This window comes from Pleurodeles waltl, chromosome 6 (assembly GCF_031143425.1).
Source record: "Pleurodeles waltl isolate 20211129_DDA chromosome 6, aPleWal1.hap1.20221129, whole genome shotgun sequence".
In the NCBI taxonomy this organism is placed as follows: Eukaryota; Metazoa; Chordata; class Amphibia; order Caudata; family Salamandridae; genus Pleurodeles; species Pleurodeles waltl.
In genome coordinates, this window is record NC_090445.1 from 1,635,769,086 (window position 1) to 1,635,785,524 (window position 16,439).

Genomic DNA, 16,439 nt, shown 5'->3' on the forward strand with positions numbered 1-16,439 from the left:
ACAGTCAAAACATAGAAAGCAGAGGCAAAAAGACAGGGAAGACTATGCCAAGGATGAGTAGGGTCCCCATCAGAGGATGTAGGGGGGGTAAGGGTAAAAAGGGGGAGTTCTCTAAAGGGCCCTAAGCTAGTTCCCAGAATAAAGATTCCCGGCCCCTAGCTGAAAAGAAACCATGAGCCTCTACAGGGAAACATGCAGAGAGGGGTTCTTGCAAGTTCTATGCATGTGCTCAGGTGGGTCACTTAAAGGGCAGACCCCCACTGGTGCTCAGTCACACGGTTTAGCCAGTGTAGCTATTTGGGAGGAGTTGGTTCCAAGTGGGTGGGAGCCAGCTGAGATGACCCATGTCTCACTAAGGGCCAGTGAGATGGTCCAAAGGACCCTTGTGCCTGAGAACACTAAGAAATACAGGCAGTGGGTGACCATCAATAGACAGAGGGTGGAGGCTCTGAGAGACACAGAAGCCAATGTGACTACTGTGAGAAGACACCTGGTGTCTGAAGAGCAAAATGTTCCCCTATCACTTCACCAAGTAGTTGTGGTAGACAACTCTAAGCGCCTGTGCAAAGTGGCATAGCTTTCCTTTGAGTGGTGGGGTGGATCTCAGGTTCCTCAAGGGGAGCTGTGAGTCCAACCATGCCTGCTGATTGTCTGTTTGGCAATGACCTGGAGGATTACCCTTGGAAGAAGGTGGAACACAGGTCTCACTTGGAGATGTTGGGTCTGCCTGGATGAGTGGCGAAGTTCATGGGGAACAACTTGCTCTTCAGACACCAGGTGACTTCTCACAGTAGTCACATTGGCTCTTGTGTCTCTCAGAGCCTCCACCCTCTGCCTATTGATGGTCACCCACTGCCTGTATTTCTTTGTGTTCTCAGGCACGAGGGTCCTTTGGACCATCTCACTGTCCCCTAGTGAGACAAGGGTCATCTCAGCTGGCTCCCACCCACCTGGAACCAACTCTTCCCCAATAGCTACACTGGCCAAACCCTGTGACTCAGCACCAGTGGGTGCCTGTGTCCCCTTGGGACATTTGGGGTCTGCCCCTCAAATGACCCACCTGATCGCATGCATAGCAGTTGTGTGGATCCCTCTTTGCAGGTTTCCCTGTAGAGACCCATGGTTTCTTTTCAACTGGGGAGTGGGAATTTTTATCCTGGGAACTAGGTTGGGCCCTTTAGGGAACTCCCCATTTTTACCCTTACCCCCCACATCTTCTGATGGGGACTCTGCCTGCCCTTGGCAGAGTCTCCCCGATACCTCCTTTGAACCCTAGTGTTTTCCCATCTGTCCGCTTCCTGAGCAAACTTCCTGATGTCAGATAGCTTGCTGTCAATTAGGTGCTGGTGCAGCTCTGGGAAACAAAGACTATGCAAATGCTCCTGAGCAATCAAATTGTACAGCCCCTCATAAGTTGTCACCTTACTGCCCTTCACCCAACCATCCAGTGACCTGCAAAAAGGTCTATGTCTACACACTCTAACCAAGTTTGGGATTCCTTCTTCTTATAAGACCTAAACTTTTCATTATACTGCTCAGGAGTAAGACCATTTCTGGTGGTAGGGCATCCTTCATGATAGAGTAGGTGAGTCCCTGAAGATCCCCCAAGGATGTCAGAGTGCTGCTCCCCTCTACCTCAAAGTGCTTCCACAGACCCAACCCCAAATGTGCTTCAGGGACCATGTTTAGGTGGAAAGCTGGCTCATACCCCTTGAACCACAGATAGGTGTCATCTTCTCTCTTGTAATCCTTCACCAGGTCTTTAGGAATGTGCACCCTCCTCTCAGGCTGCACTGAGGTACTGCTGCCACCATTTCTGCTAGACTGGCTCCTCTGATCCAGCTTTCACAAACTGAGCTTGTGAGCCAAGAGCATCTTTTTTCTCCTCTATGGCCAGCCTCCTCTCATCCATCTCCATCCGAAGCTTCTCTAGCTCAAACTGGTGCGCCCTCTCTGTCTGTCTGTCTTGCAACTCCTCAGGAGTCAGACCCTTGGATGACACACTGCTACCTGCCCTGGAGACCCTCCCCACAGGCAAAGCAGGGACATCTAACACACCACAGGGATTGCTTTGCACCTCCTCAACCTCATTCTTCTCCTCTGTGTGCCCCCTAGCCTCCTTTGTTGCCAACCAGGCCCTCAGTGCCTTTTACACCTCCTCCTTGATTGGGCAGGCAAGATCCTTAGAAACCTGTTTCAGTTGAACCACTGTATACTCCTCTAGTTTGTCCAACTCAAAAACAGCCTTTGTAGCCAAGGCTGGTGCATCTGAGAGTTCCCAAGAGAAGTTTAAAAATCACAAAAATGAAAGCTGAAGAAGTTCAAAAAGAAAGAGCAAAAATAAGTAGTGTATTGGCACGTAATGGTCTGCACTGAAAACAGTAGTGTACATTTAATCACTGTGTGTCAAGTACAAATACAAGTTTTATCCTCACTGCTGATCACCAATGTTAGAAGTGGGGTCTCTGGCTGGCAGTCAGTTTGCACTCTGTCCAATCAGCGACCCTTGCTCTAGTCAGGCCAAGGGAGATACTTACTTAAGATTACCCCCTGCTGTCCCCCTTGGTAGCTTGGCACAAGCAATCAGGCTTATCTCAAAGGCAATTTGGAAAGTATTTGTACCAACACATACAGTAATACATTGAAAACACTACAAAATGGACACCTCACCAGTTTAGAAAATTTGCCAATATTTTTCTAAATCAAACAAGACCAAAACAACAAAAATCCAACACACACAAGCAAAGTTATGAATTTTTAAAACAATACAATCTTACTCCATAAAAAACAATGCAAACATTGTTGTTTCACAAAGTACATGGTTTACGTCAAAAATAAAGCAGAACGGGTGAGTGTGCATCAGAAAAGTCAGCAATGCGTTGATTCCTAACTCGCAAGTGAGGCCGTGCAGTCATGTAGACGATACGTCGTTTTTCTCTCCAGCATGAAAGCGATGCGTCGATTTCCAGATGGGGCACCTCGAATCCGCACAGGTTCACGTTGATTTTGACGCCCAGCGATGATGCGTACGAAATCTGGCCGCACGGTGATAGAAAACCACTCTACGCGGGGGTCGCATTGTTTTCAGCAGCCGTCGTTTCTCCAGCCACGATGCGTGATGTGTTGATTTCCCAGCCATGATGCAGGTGGTGTGTCGATTTCTCAGCTGCGATGCAGGTGGTGCATTATTTTTACAGCCTCGTTGCAGGTGGTGCATCGAAAGTTTCCCCGCCCGGCTCCTGTGCATGGTTTTCCACCTTGGTTCTGCCAACTTCACCTTTCAAGTGTCCAGGGACTGGATAGGGCACCACTTGGTGCTGATAAAATTACAGAGGTGTCGTATTTCTGTAGACATGATGAATCCGTGCAATTTCAAAATGATGCAACACGGCATAGAAAGCTGGCTTGAAACGCCACACTGCGCCATTGCCTCATAAATGAGGTCCTCAGTGCCTAGGACTCCTGCTCAGGTCTTAGCTCTTTCAATTCGACTGTGGTTCAGCTGATTATGGTGAATCAATATGCTGATGATGGTCTGGAATTTAGATATTGTATGACACATAAATATATTACTCAAAAAGTAACTACATAGTCATAACTATGGGCCAGATGTACAAGGAACTGGGGCAGTGCATGCCCCTCTGCTGCAGAAAACTGCGTGGGGGCCCATATTTACAAAGCAGCATTAAGCCATAAAAAGTGGCTTTGCGCCACCTTGTAAATATGGCGCAGTATAAACAGTGCCACTGGGGTGTCACAAAAAGTGACGCTCCAGTGGCGCTAGGGGCTTGTAAATATGCCCCTATATCATTAACCAAATATAGGTCTTTGCTTACAAAAGCAAAATGTAGACAAAGAAAACAAAAGAAAAGTACAAAAAATCAAATGTTTCTGGCACTTTCTAGTGCTGAGTTAAGACTCTAAACAGTTTTGTAACATATGTACAGGTATACATTTCTGTGCAGCAACACAATTGAGTACTTGTGATAAAGTAATCCTCTGGAGAAGGGAGTAGAGATCTTACTCTGCCATAGCTGTGCTTACAGACATCAATTAATGAAAGGAAGGTGCTGGCAAGAATTTTACCAGGTGTAACTTATCCCCTGACAAGTCTCACTTTTCCCTGGTTTCTGAGCAGGCCACAGTGCAGGAGCGGCAGTTCAGTAGTTTTAAGCCTAGGCAACTGACAATGTGTCAGAAAATGTGAGAAAGGAAACACATAGGGTCCAATTCACAAAGGTAAACCTAGACTTTTGGTGTAAACTTAGACCAAAAGTCTAAGTTTAAGACTTTGGGAATTCATAAAGGACATTTGCGAGTATTATATGTCAGCACACACAGAGGAGACCCACCCTGAGTGCAGACATAAGGATAGTACTCATAAATGCCCTTTGTGAATTCCTAAAGTCGTAAACGTAGACTTTTGGTCTAAGGTTATACCAAAAGTCTAAGTTTACCTCAGTGAATTGGGCAACATAGTGTTACCAGACAAAACCTCGCCATTCAGAAGTGAAATGAATTTTCCACTCACAGATACATAATTGCTTTAGATGGACTATCTCAGACTGCTGGGTTGCTCACTCCCTTACGGTATCCCAAAGGCACGTTTTACATCACCTGGACTCTCATCATATTCCTCTTGGTCAAGTTTGAACCTTTTCTAATTGGCCAGCCCATCAGGGTTTTTACAAGGGTGGGATGACAGTAGTGTTCTAGTCGTATTCTAGTTTAGGGCCAAAAGTATCATGTTTCTGATTAGATCCGTCTCTGAATTGGGCTCCAGAGTGCCTTCAGAGTCTAAACCCACAACTGTCAGTCAGTGTAGAGCACATCTCTCTGGTGGAAGGGATGTTTATTCGAGGAGACAGTTCAGACTTCCAAGTGAGGTTTCTTCTCTTTCCAGACAGCTTTCAGATCAACACAGAGGGAGACACCATAACAAATGGGACGTGGTGTGTATCCAACACAACTAACAGACGACCTTGGTGGCAATGTTCTATCACTATGCCGATAGTGGCAATGTACTACCTCCATACCGATCTGACTATTTGTCTGTTCAGGCGATGAAACTAACTTCGATCAGGCATTTGTGCATGCACAATTCTGGCATTGATGGAGAATGTGTACAGAGACCAGAGATGGGAAAAACCCACTATGTGGACTTCGAGGCATAGCCAAATGTGTTGCTCCCAGGACAGGGATGTCGTGACTTCTATCAATTTTATAAGGAAGCCATTATTATTGTTACGTACAGTATGTCTTCAGAGAGTACACCATTCCTGCTGCATACAGTCGCTATCCTACACCATTCGTACTGCATATGGTCTGTATCCACGGAACAGGTAACCATGATCATTCTTTGGAAGGTGATGGCTCCAAGTTATGTGGATCTGCATGTATTTATTGAGAGGCCAGGAGTCCCCACGTTCAAGAGTTCAAGCAAAAAAGCCTTGCCACCACAAGTCAACTATCAACAGCTGTCAGTCCCTCCATCATCTATGGGGGAATGTTAGTAGCCCTGTATTATAGATGAGGATGCACTCTATATGTACCCATAGTCAATTGACTCTAGAACTCTGTTGAGGAAGCAATTAGTTGATTGTTGAATGTCTCTCGAAGATGTTCAGATTTGAAGTGAAGGGCAAAAAAAGCACACAGGGCAAGTCAGAATACAAAAATGGAAGCAGTATGTATCCATTAGAGCAAAGAACAAAAGTGGCTACTTTAGGAGATATTAATCTGTAAGTATGTCATACTGGCAGTCCATAAATTTGAATGACTGTACCTCAATTTTATAACCTATGACCCAATCTTTTAATGTGTTTTGACATTTGAAGTACTTTTGTATGATGCTGTTTGAGTGTAATGATTTTGGTTAATCATCAATAAAGTAAACATGCATTAGACACATTTGTTCTAACCATGCACGAAATTTAAATTAGGACAAAGTAACTGGCATAATTCCAGGAGTTACGTGTTACAGAAAATCCAGAAATGTTGCCATATTATGAAATTACCCTGCCGTTGGCAGCAAACGTACGGGGGGCGGGGGCACAAGAACAACACACACAACTAAAAGTGTGGCTGAAAGATAGTGGTAAAAGGTGGATTTGCATTTTGCTTAATTTAACATAATTGTTATGTAACCACCAAAAGCAAATACACGAATTTCAAACATTTCTATAATACATGCCCAATGTGGTTTGCACTACTATGCTCCCTAAACACAGAACAGGCACTGATTGTTGTTGTGTTATTTAACAGAAGGTCTTCATCTGTGATACCCTTGCTCTTTCCAGAGACGCAGGGGCATATTTAGAAGCCCCTAGAGCCACCTTGCACTGCCCTAGTGTCATTTTTTGAAATGCTAAGGCAATGTTAAGGATGCCTTTCTCCCGCTCAGTATTTACAAAGTGGCTCCATTTCATAAACCCTTAACCACTTCGCTGCCAGGCCTTTTCCCCCTCCTGTGCCAGGCCTTTTTTTGCCTATTTGGGGCAGTTCGCGCTTAGGCCCGCATAACTTTTTGTCCACATAAGCTAACCAAGCCAAATTTGCGTCCTTTTTTTCCAACATCCTAGGGATTCTGGAGGTACCCAGACTTTGTGGGTTCCCCTGAAAGAGGCCAAGAAATTGGCCAAAATAGAGGGAAAATTTTGTTTTTTTCAAAAAAAATTGAAAAAGTGGCTGCAGAAGAAGGCTTGTGGTTTTTCCCCTGAAAATGGCATCAACAAAGGGTTTGCGGTGCTAAACTCAGCAGCTTCCCAGCTTTCAGGAACAGGCAGGCTTGAATCAGAAAACCCAATTTTTCAACACAATTTTGGCATTTTTCTGGGACATACCCCATTTTTGCAATTTTTTGTGCTTTCAGCCTCCTTCCAGTCAGTGACAGAAATGGGCATGAAACCAATGCTGGATCCCAGAAACCTAAACATTTCTGAAACCTAGACAAAATTCTGAATTCAGCAAGGGGTCATTTGTGTAGATCCTACAAGGGTTTCCTACAGAAAATAACAACTGAAAAAGAAAAATATTTAAATTTAGGTGAAAAAAACATAAATGTTTCTCTACGTTTTACTCTGTAACTTTTCCCTGCAATGTCAGATTATCGAAAGCAATATACCGTTACGTCTGCTGGACTCCTCTGGTTGCGGGGATATATAGGGCTTGTAGGTTCATCAAGAACCCGAGGAACCCAGAGCCAATAAATGAGCTGCACCCTGACGTGCGTTTTCATTCTATAACGGGTATACAGCAATTCATTTGCTGAAATATAAAGAGTAAAAAATTGCTATCAAGAAAACCTTTGTATTTCCAAAAAGGGCACAAGATAAGGTGTTGAGGAGCAGTGGTTATTTGCACATCTCTGAATTCCGGGGTGACCATACTAGCATGTGAATTACAGGGCTTTTCTCAAATAGATGTCTTTTTTACACACTCTCCTATATTTGGAAGGAAAAAATGTAGAGAAAGACAAGGGGCAATAACACTTGTTTTGCTAATCTATTTTCCCCCAAGTCTCCCGATAAAAATGATACCTCACTTGTGTGGGTAGGCCTAGTGCCGGCGACAGGAAACACCCCAAAGCGCAACGTGGACACATCCTAAATTTTGGAAAAAAACAGAGGTGTTTTTTGCGAAGTGCCTACCTGTAGATTTTGGCCTCTAGCTCAGCCGGCACCTAGGGAAACCTACCAAACCTGTGCATTTCTGAAAACTAGAGACCTAGGGGAATCCAAGGAGGGGTGACTTGCGGGGCTCGGACCAGGTTCTGTTACCCAGAATCCTTTGCAAACCTCAAAATTTGGCTAAAAAAACACATGTTCCTCACATTTCTGTGGCAGAAAGTTCTGGAATCTGAGAGGAGCTACAAATTTCCTTCCACCCAGCGTTCCCCCAAGTCTCCCAATAAAAATGATACCTCACTTGCGTGGGTAGGCCTAGCGCCGGCGACAGGAAACACCCCAAAGCGCAACGTGGACACATCCTAAATTTTGGAAAAAAACAGAGGTGTTTTTTGCAAAGTGCCTACCTGTAGATTTTGGCCTCTAGCTCAGCCGGCACCTAGGGAAACCTACCAAACCTGTGCATTTCTGAAAACTAGAGACCTAGGGGAATCCAAGGAGGGGTGACTTGCGGGGCTCGGACCAGGTTCTGTTACCCAGAATCCTTTGCAAACCTCAAAATTTGGCTAAAAAAACACATGTTCCTCACATTTCTGTGGCAGAAAGTTCTGGAATCTGAGAGGAGCTACAAATTTCCTTCCACCCAGCGTTCCCCCAAGTCTCCCAATAAAAATGATACCTCACTTGCGTGGGTAGGCCTAGCGCCGGCGACAGGAAACACCCCAAAGCGCAACGTGGACACATCCTAAATTTTGGAAAAAAACAGGTGTTTTTTGCGAAGTGCCTACCTGTAGATTTTGGCCTCTAGCTCAGCCGGCACCTAGGGAAACCTACCAAACCTGTGCATTTCTGAAAACTAGAGACCTAGGGGAATCCAAGGAGGGGTGACTTGCGGGGCTCGGACCAGGTTCTGTTACCCAGAATCCTTTGCAAACCTCAAAATTTGGCTAAAAAAACACATGTTCCTCACATTTCTGTGGCAGAAAGTTCTGGAATCTGAGAGGAGCTACAAATTTCCTTCCACCCAGCGTTCCCCCAAGTCTCCCGATAAAAATGATACCTCACTTGTGTGGGTAGGCCTAGTGCAGGCGACAGGAAACACCCCAAAGCGCAACGTGGACACATCCTAAATTTTGGAAAAAAACAGAGGTGTTTTTTGCGAAGTGCCTACCTGTAGATTTTGGCCTCTAGCTCAGCCGGCACCTAGGGAAACCTACCAAACCTGTGCATTTCTGAAAACTAGAGACCTAGGGGAATCCAAGGAGGGGTGACTTGCGGGGCTCGGACCAGGTTCTGTTACCCAGAATCCTTTGCAAACCTCAAAATGTGGCTAAAAAAACACATGTTCCTCACATTTCTGTGTCAGAAAGTTCTGGAATCTAAGAGGAGCCACAAATTTCCTTCCACCCAGCGTTCCCCCAAGTCTCCCGATAAAAATGATACCTCACTTGTGTGGGTAGGCCTAGCGCCCGCGACAGGAAATGGCCCAAAATACAACGTGGACACATCACATTTTTTCATAGAAAACAGTGCCTACCTGTGGATTTTGGCCTCTAGCTCAGCCGGGCCCAGGGGGGGCAGAAATGGCCTAAAATAAATTTGTCCCACACCCCCCAACCCCCCTGCCCCCCCGGGAGCGACCCTTGCCTATGGGGTCGCCCCCCCTTGCGTGACATTGGTGCCAAAAAAAAAATCCCCGGTGCCTAGTGGTTTCTGCCCCCCTTGGGGCAGATTGACCTACAATCGGCCAATCTGCCCTCAAGGGGGGCAGAAATGGTCTAAATACAATTTGCCCCCCAGGGGAGCGACCCTTGCCTAATGGGTCGCTCCCCATCTCTACAAAAACAAACAAACAAACAAAAAAAAAACACAAAAAAAACAATTTGCCCTGGTGCCTAGAGGTTTCTGCCCCCCCGGGGGCAGATCGGCCTAATACCAATAGGCCAATCTGCCCCCAGGGGGGGCAGAAATGGCCTAAAATAAATTTGCCCCCCCAACCCCCCGGGGAGCGACCCTTGCCTGCAAGGTCGCTCCCCTTGCTTGACTGCACAAAAAAAAGATCCCTGGTGCCTAGTGGTTTCTGCCCCCCTTGGGGGCAGATTGACCTACAATCGGCCAATCTGCCCCCAATGGGGGCAGAAATGGTCTAAATACAATTTGCCCCCCAGGGGAGCGACCCTTGCCTAATGCGTCGCTCCCCATCTCTAAAAAAACAAACAAACAAAAAAAAAAACCACACAAAAAAAAAATTGCCCTGGCGCCTAAAGGTTTCTGCCCCCCCCGGGGGCAGATCGGCCTAATACCAATAGGCCGATCTTCCCCCATGGGGGGCAGAAATGGCCTAAAATAAATTTGCCCCCCAAGGGAACGACCCTTGCCTAAGGGGTCGCTCCCCTTACGTGAAAAACAAACAAACAAAAAAAACTCCCTGGTGTCTAGTGGTTTCTGCCCCCCTTGGGGGCAGATTGGCCTCATAAAAATAAGCCAATCTGCCCCCAAAGGGGGCAGAAATGGCCTAAATATAATTTCCCCCTATGGGAGCGACCCTTGCCTAAGGGGTCGCATCCCACACCTAAAAAACAAAAGAAAACAAATAAAAAAACAAACCAAAAAAAAGTATCCCTGGTGTCTAGAGGTTTCTGCCCCCACTGGGGGCAGATCGGCCTAATAATAGGCCGATCTGCCCCCAGGGGGGGCAGAAAAGGCCTTAAAAAAAAATGACCCCCTGGGAGCGACCCTTGCCCAAGGGGTCGCTCCCTTCTGTCAATTTCATAGAAAAAAAAAATCCCTGGTGTCTAGTGGGGTTTCAAAAGCCGGATTGCAAGCAATCCGGCTTTTGAAACCCTCGGAGAGACTTCAAAGGGAAGGAAATACAATTCCTTCCCTTTGAAGCCCCTCCGGGCCTCCCCACGTGATCGAAAGAGAAATGCTGAGCATTTCTCTTTCGATCGCGCTGGAAGCTCTGCTTCCAGCGCGATGGGGGAGGTTGTGTGATTGTCAGCGCGTGCTCGCGCGCTGACGTCACAGGGGGGGTGGGGGGGGGTCGGGGGTTGAAGGGGAAGGGATTCCCCTGTCAGCCCTGACCTAGGGGGGTGGGGGGGCGGCCCTCGGGAGGAGCGCTAGCGCTTCTCCCGAGGGCAGCATTCAGGACGTAATGGTTACGTCCATGGCGCCACACGGGCGCTGCCATGGACGCAACCATTACGTCCGTGGCGGGGAAGGGGTTAAGCCACATTATGCCTGCACCAGGCATAATGTATGCAAGGGGACATTCCGACTCAGAAAGGCCTTAAAAAATGGTGCAGTGAAATTTACAACATTTCACTGCACCATTTTTTCTGTAATTTTTAACGCCTACTCAGAGCAGGTATTAAAACGAGGCACCCATTTTAATCAAGGGCCTCCCTACACTTTGATACAGTAGTGTCAACATTTTTGACACTAGAGCACCGCAGTGCCACAATAGTATCAAAAGTTGTAAATATGGCGCAACCATGGTTTCGTTAGGTGGGGCAGGGGTGACGCAAGAAAAGTGGCGCATGTGACCGATGCTCCACTTTCTTGTAAATATGCACGTAGTTTGTCAAAAACTTTAGCTAATTAGCTGGTTAATTATATATTATTATATTAGTCCCTTTGAGGCTAAATAGGCCTGAGGCTTAGGCATTGAGGATGCCTGAAGGAGTTCACATTTCAATTCTGTTTGCCAGTTTTCCTCCAGAGTTCAGAATTCATAGTTTAATAGCGGAAGTCCTAGTCCAATGCATGTAAATAAATGAATGTCCTATTTGTTAGATGTTGTGTAATCTCAGCATTTATGTTTGTTTCCCAGACATACTGGAAGTTGTGATTTTCACATGATCTTTCAATTGAATGTAGCTCTATTCAAAAGCGGCGACTCTGGTTCACATCTAATATTATAACCTGCTTTTATCCTCAAACAATTTTCATAGACTCTTATATTGAAAAAAATACATTTTTGTCAGAGGATGACTTGGCAAAATGTAAGACTAAAGACAATGTCAAATGATCTCTGAAAAAGCGAAACAAAAACGCGCAGATTGCAGGCACAATGTCCTTGTTGCCTATAGGGATTTTACAGTCCTTTTTGTGTATATTTTTTTTTACTCACCAGCATATATCTTAAGGTCTCGCAGAATTAATGGGCATCTGGAAAAGCACAACAGGGGAAAAAATAATTCAGTTGATTTAGCATCAGCAAAACCCACAATGCTGATCCGCTAAAACTGCTCTCCTTAAAGTCTTTGCTCAGTAATATGGAAAGCATTATTGCACGCGTCACGTTTATTTAACAAAACACCAGGTTCTGTTTACACTTTAAAATATGCAGCATTTTAAAAAGTTCCCAATCCCCAGGAGCCTGACAAACACAAATGGAAATAACACGAACCAGGGCCATTACTGGGGATGGCTGCTGCACGCGGCCGCGCGCCCATTACAGGCGCTGCAAATAACTTCCCACTCAGCATCGATCACGGGGATGGCAAAATGGAAGGCCGCGATTATTCATCTCGCTGCTGTTTCCAAACAAAGGGAAAGCAGCGGGTGGTGGAAGAGATGGGCTGCATCCGTGCACCACACGGTGACCGAACCAGGTGATCTGGCAAGAAACGGAAGATAAATTATCTACCCGTCCCAAACTCAGGAATAGAGAACAAGCACCATTTTTATTGGTATTGCGGGGAAGCGTAAACTTCTCAGTGGCACAGTTATACTTCTTTTACGCCGAATTTGCGTCATTTTTTGATGCAAATTCGGTGCAAAACTTACTCCTTATTTATACTTGGGCGCTAGACTCGTCTAGTGCAAAAGTTATGGAGTTAAAGTCATTTTTTGGACGAGGAAACCTACCTTGCATCAATGAGATGCAAGGTAGGCATTTCCTTGCAAAAAATGACTCAATGGCCTTAGCGCTATATTAATCCCCGTGCTAAAATACCGCACGGGTGGAAGGAGGGGTCAAATAATGATATTTAACGCCTGGGTCAGGGCAGGCGTTGGGGACCTGTGGGTCGATTTCCATGGTGGAACACCATGGAATAAGCCCACAGGTGCCCTCCCCAAGCCCCAGGGACACCCCCACCCACACCAGAAGGACAGTGGGTGGGGGTAGTTAAGTAAAGGTAAGTATTTTTTTTTTAAGTGCCATTGGGGGCCCTTTAATGAGCCCCCCTACACAGCACTGGGAGCAATGGCCATGCTCAGGGGACCCTGGTCCCCTCTGCTGGCAATTGGGGTGGTGGGCATGAGTACTGTCTTTTCTAAGACAGGAGTCATGTGGTATGGATGGTTTTGAGTCAGAAAATGATACTAGTCTGGTTAGAGTCTTTTTTTTTTTACTCTAACCTGCCTAACATTATTTTTTGGTGCAAAACCCCCTTCTCCCATACTGCCACCTCCATTTGGCTAACGTAATTTTTTTTTACGCTAGCCTACCCTTTGCGCCGGATTGCACCATTCCATAAATATTGTGCCCGGCTGGCGCTCAAGAATGGTGCAAGCCGGTGCAAGCCGGTGCAAAACGTTTTGATGCAAAACTGTGTTAGTGCAATTTTGCACCAAAAAGTATAAATATGCCCCATAGTATATTTATACCAAACCAGGACAGCATAATGTTTTTCTCAGGAATGGAGGTCTTTTGCAATAGCATTTAGTAAGGGGGTGGGGCAGTTGGCCCTAAAAAGGTCTTCCACAGTCCGTGTGAGGTGGACTCCTAAGTATTTGATGGAGGATATAGCCATATAAATGGATAGTCACTCAACAGTCTAGCGGCCTCCTCAGGGGCAATCGTCAGGCTTATAATCTCAGGTTTATCAAAAGTGAGCATGTAACCCGAGGCATTCGCGTATGCTTAAAGCAGGGTCTTATGGCTGAGATAAGAGGTGCCAAGTTTGCCTAATTTAAAAGGACATCATCAGCATAGAGTGATATTTGAAGCACCGTTTTTTGTTGCTCTTTGCATTCTCATCACTTTCTAGCAGGCCGCCCAAGCAGGAGAGCCCTTGGGCAGGTCAAAATGTATAGAAAGTTTCCAATGCTGCTTCCCACTCATGAACAACATACCACAACTAAACGTGTTCTGCATGCACTGAGACTAATAGTATAGGACATTAATAAGTTAAGAAGGATGTCTTCCATGACTGGTATACAGGGTAGACTACGAGGACTGCCTCCGCTTTTTATTTGCCAGATGTACTCACAACTTTATCTACCAACATCATCCAACAATCTTAGGTGGTGTTAGGTACTTCTGTAGAGGACTATATTACCCAGCATCATAAATCAGGCATCAAATTTGGCTCAATAGGCCTTCAGCACACAAAATACTACAATTTGATGTAGGGATGACAAGGGAACGGTATCTCCAATTCCAATTGGTAACATGCTTCTGTCTGTTCAGGAGGAGCATCGTCTAGTCTCCCTAGGCTGCAGCCGGGGTCCGGGTCCGAGCTGTGTTTACAGCTGCAAATACAACAGATGATGGACAGAATGCAGAAAAAATCGAACATTCACCCCCAGTCACAGATCTGGGTTTAATCCATCAGTTTTTTTGCTTGCTATGCCATTCCAGTTTGGACCCAGCCATATGCAATTCAGTCTTGACCCTGTTCCCCATGGGGACAGTCCAGCCCAAACTGCAAGGCCAGGTCCTCCCTAAACCAGAAACAAGCATCCTGGGACCAGTTCCAGGGTATCACCCTTCATCAGCCAGGCTACCTTAAACATGGTGGCATAACAAGCATGGGACCCAAGTCTGAGCATAACCTTCCCACATTGGGCAACAAATGCAAAAACAACAGGTGATGGATGGAGAGCAAATCAAACATTCACCCCATTCACAGATTTGGGTTTAATCCATCAGTTTTTTTGCTTGTCATGCCATTCCAGTTTGGACCCAGCCATATGCATATCAGTCTTGACCCTGTTCCCCATGGGAACGGTCCAGCCCGAAATGCAAGGCCAGGTCCTCCCTGAACCAGAAACAAGCATTCTGGGACCGGTTTCATGGTATTACCCTTCATCAGCCAACCTAGCTTAAATCTGGTGGCATAACAAGCACAGGACCCATGTCTGGGCATACCCTTCCCACATGAGGCGACAAATGCAAAAACAACAGATGATGGACGGAACGCAGAGCATTCAATCAGTTTTTTAGCTTGCCATGCCATTCCAGTTTGGACACAGCCATATGCAAATCAGTCTTGACCCTGTTCCCCATGGGAACAGTCCAGCCCAAATTGCAAGGCCAGGCCCTCCCTGAACCAGAAACAAGGATCCTGGGACCGGTTTCAGGGTATCACCCTTCTTTAGCCAGGCTAACTTGAATCTGAACGGGCTGGACTGCTCCCATAGGGAGCAAGGTAAGACTGATTTGCATATAGCTGGGTCCGAACTGGGGTGACGTGGCAAGCAAAATAACGATGGATTAAACCCAGATCTGTGACTTGGGGTGAGTGTTTGAAAAGTTTCAACACTCCGTCCATCATTTTATTTTCCGATGTTGCCTTGTGTGCCCTAATGCCCTGATTTATACTTTTTGGGACAAAACTGCATGAACGCAGTTTTGCACTAAAAAGATTAGCACCGGCTTCCACCATTTCTGTGCACCAGCCGGGCACCATATTTATGGAATGGTGCAAGCCGGTGCAAAGGGTAGGCTAGTGTAAAAAAAATGACGTTAGTCAGGTGGGGCTGGCGGTATGGAAGAAGGGGGTTTTGCACCAAAAATTTACTTTAGGCAGGTTAGAGTGAACAAAATGACTCTAACCTGCCTAGAGTCATTTTCTGATGCAAAACCATCCATACCACATGACTCCTGTCTTAGAAAGCACAGGAGTCATGCCCACCACCCCAATGGCATGGGCATTGCACTCTGTGCCATGTATGGGGGCCCATTTCCGCTGTCCCCCTAGTGTGGGTGGGGGTGTCCCTGGGGCCTGGGGAGGGCACCTGTGGGCTTATTCCATGGTGTTCCACCATGGAAATAGGCCCACAGGTCTCCTAATGCCTGCTCTGACCCAGCAAGCAACCTTTGCCCCATTTTTTTACCCCTCCTCCCTCCCGTTCACCATTTTTGGATGGGAGTATAAATACGGCGTTAAGGCCATAGAGTCATTTTTTGCACGGGAACGCCTACCTTGCATCTCATTAAGCCAAGGTGGGTTTCCACGTCCATAAAATGACTTTAACTCCATAAATGTTGTGCTAGACGGGTCTATGGAGTTAGTTTTGCACCGAAATAGAGTAAAAATAAATTACGCTAATTCGGTGCAAACAGAGTATAAATATGCCCCAAGTTTCTGGGGTATGCCCAGACGTGGGTCCCTTGCTTGCTATGCCAATGGATTCAAGCTAACCGTGCTGATAAAGGGTGATACCTTGAAACTGTCCCAGAATGTTTGAGTCCTGTCCAGGGAGGACTTGGCTTGGCATTTCAGGCTGGACTGTTTCCATAGGAAGCAGGTTCAAGACTGATGTGCACACAGTTGGGTCTGAATTGGGGTGAAGTGGCAAGCAAAATAACAATGGATTAAACCCAGATCTGTGACTGGGGGTGAGTGTTTGGAAAATTTCAGCACTCTGTCCATCATTTTATTTTGTGGTGTTGCATTGTGTGCCCTAAGGCCCTGATTTATACTTTTTGGGGCAAAACTGCATGGAGGCAGTTTTGCACTAAAAAGTTTAGCACCGGCTTGCCCCATTTCTGTGCACCAGCCGGGCACCATATTTATGGAATGGTGCAAGCCGGGGCAAAGGGTAGGGTAGTTTAAAAAAAAAATTATGTTAGTCAGG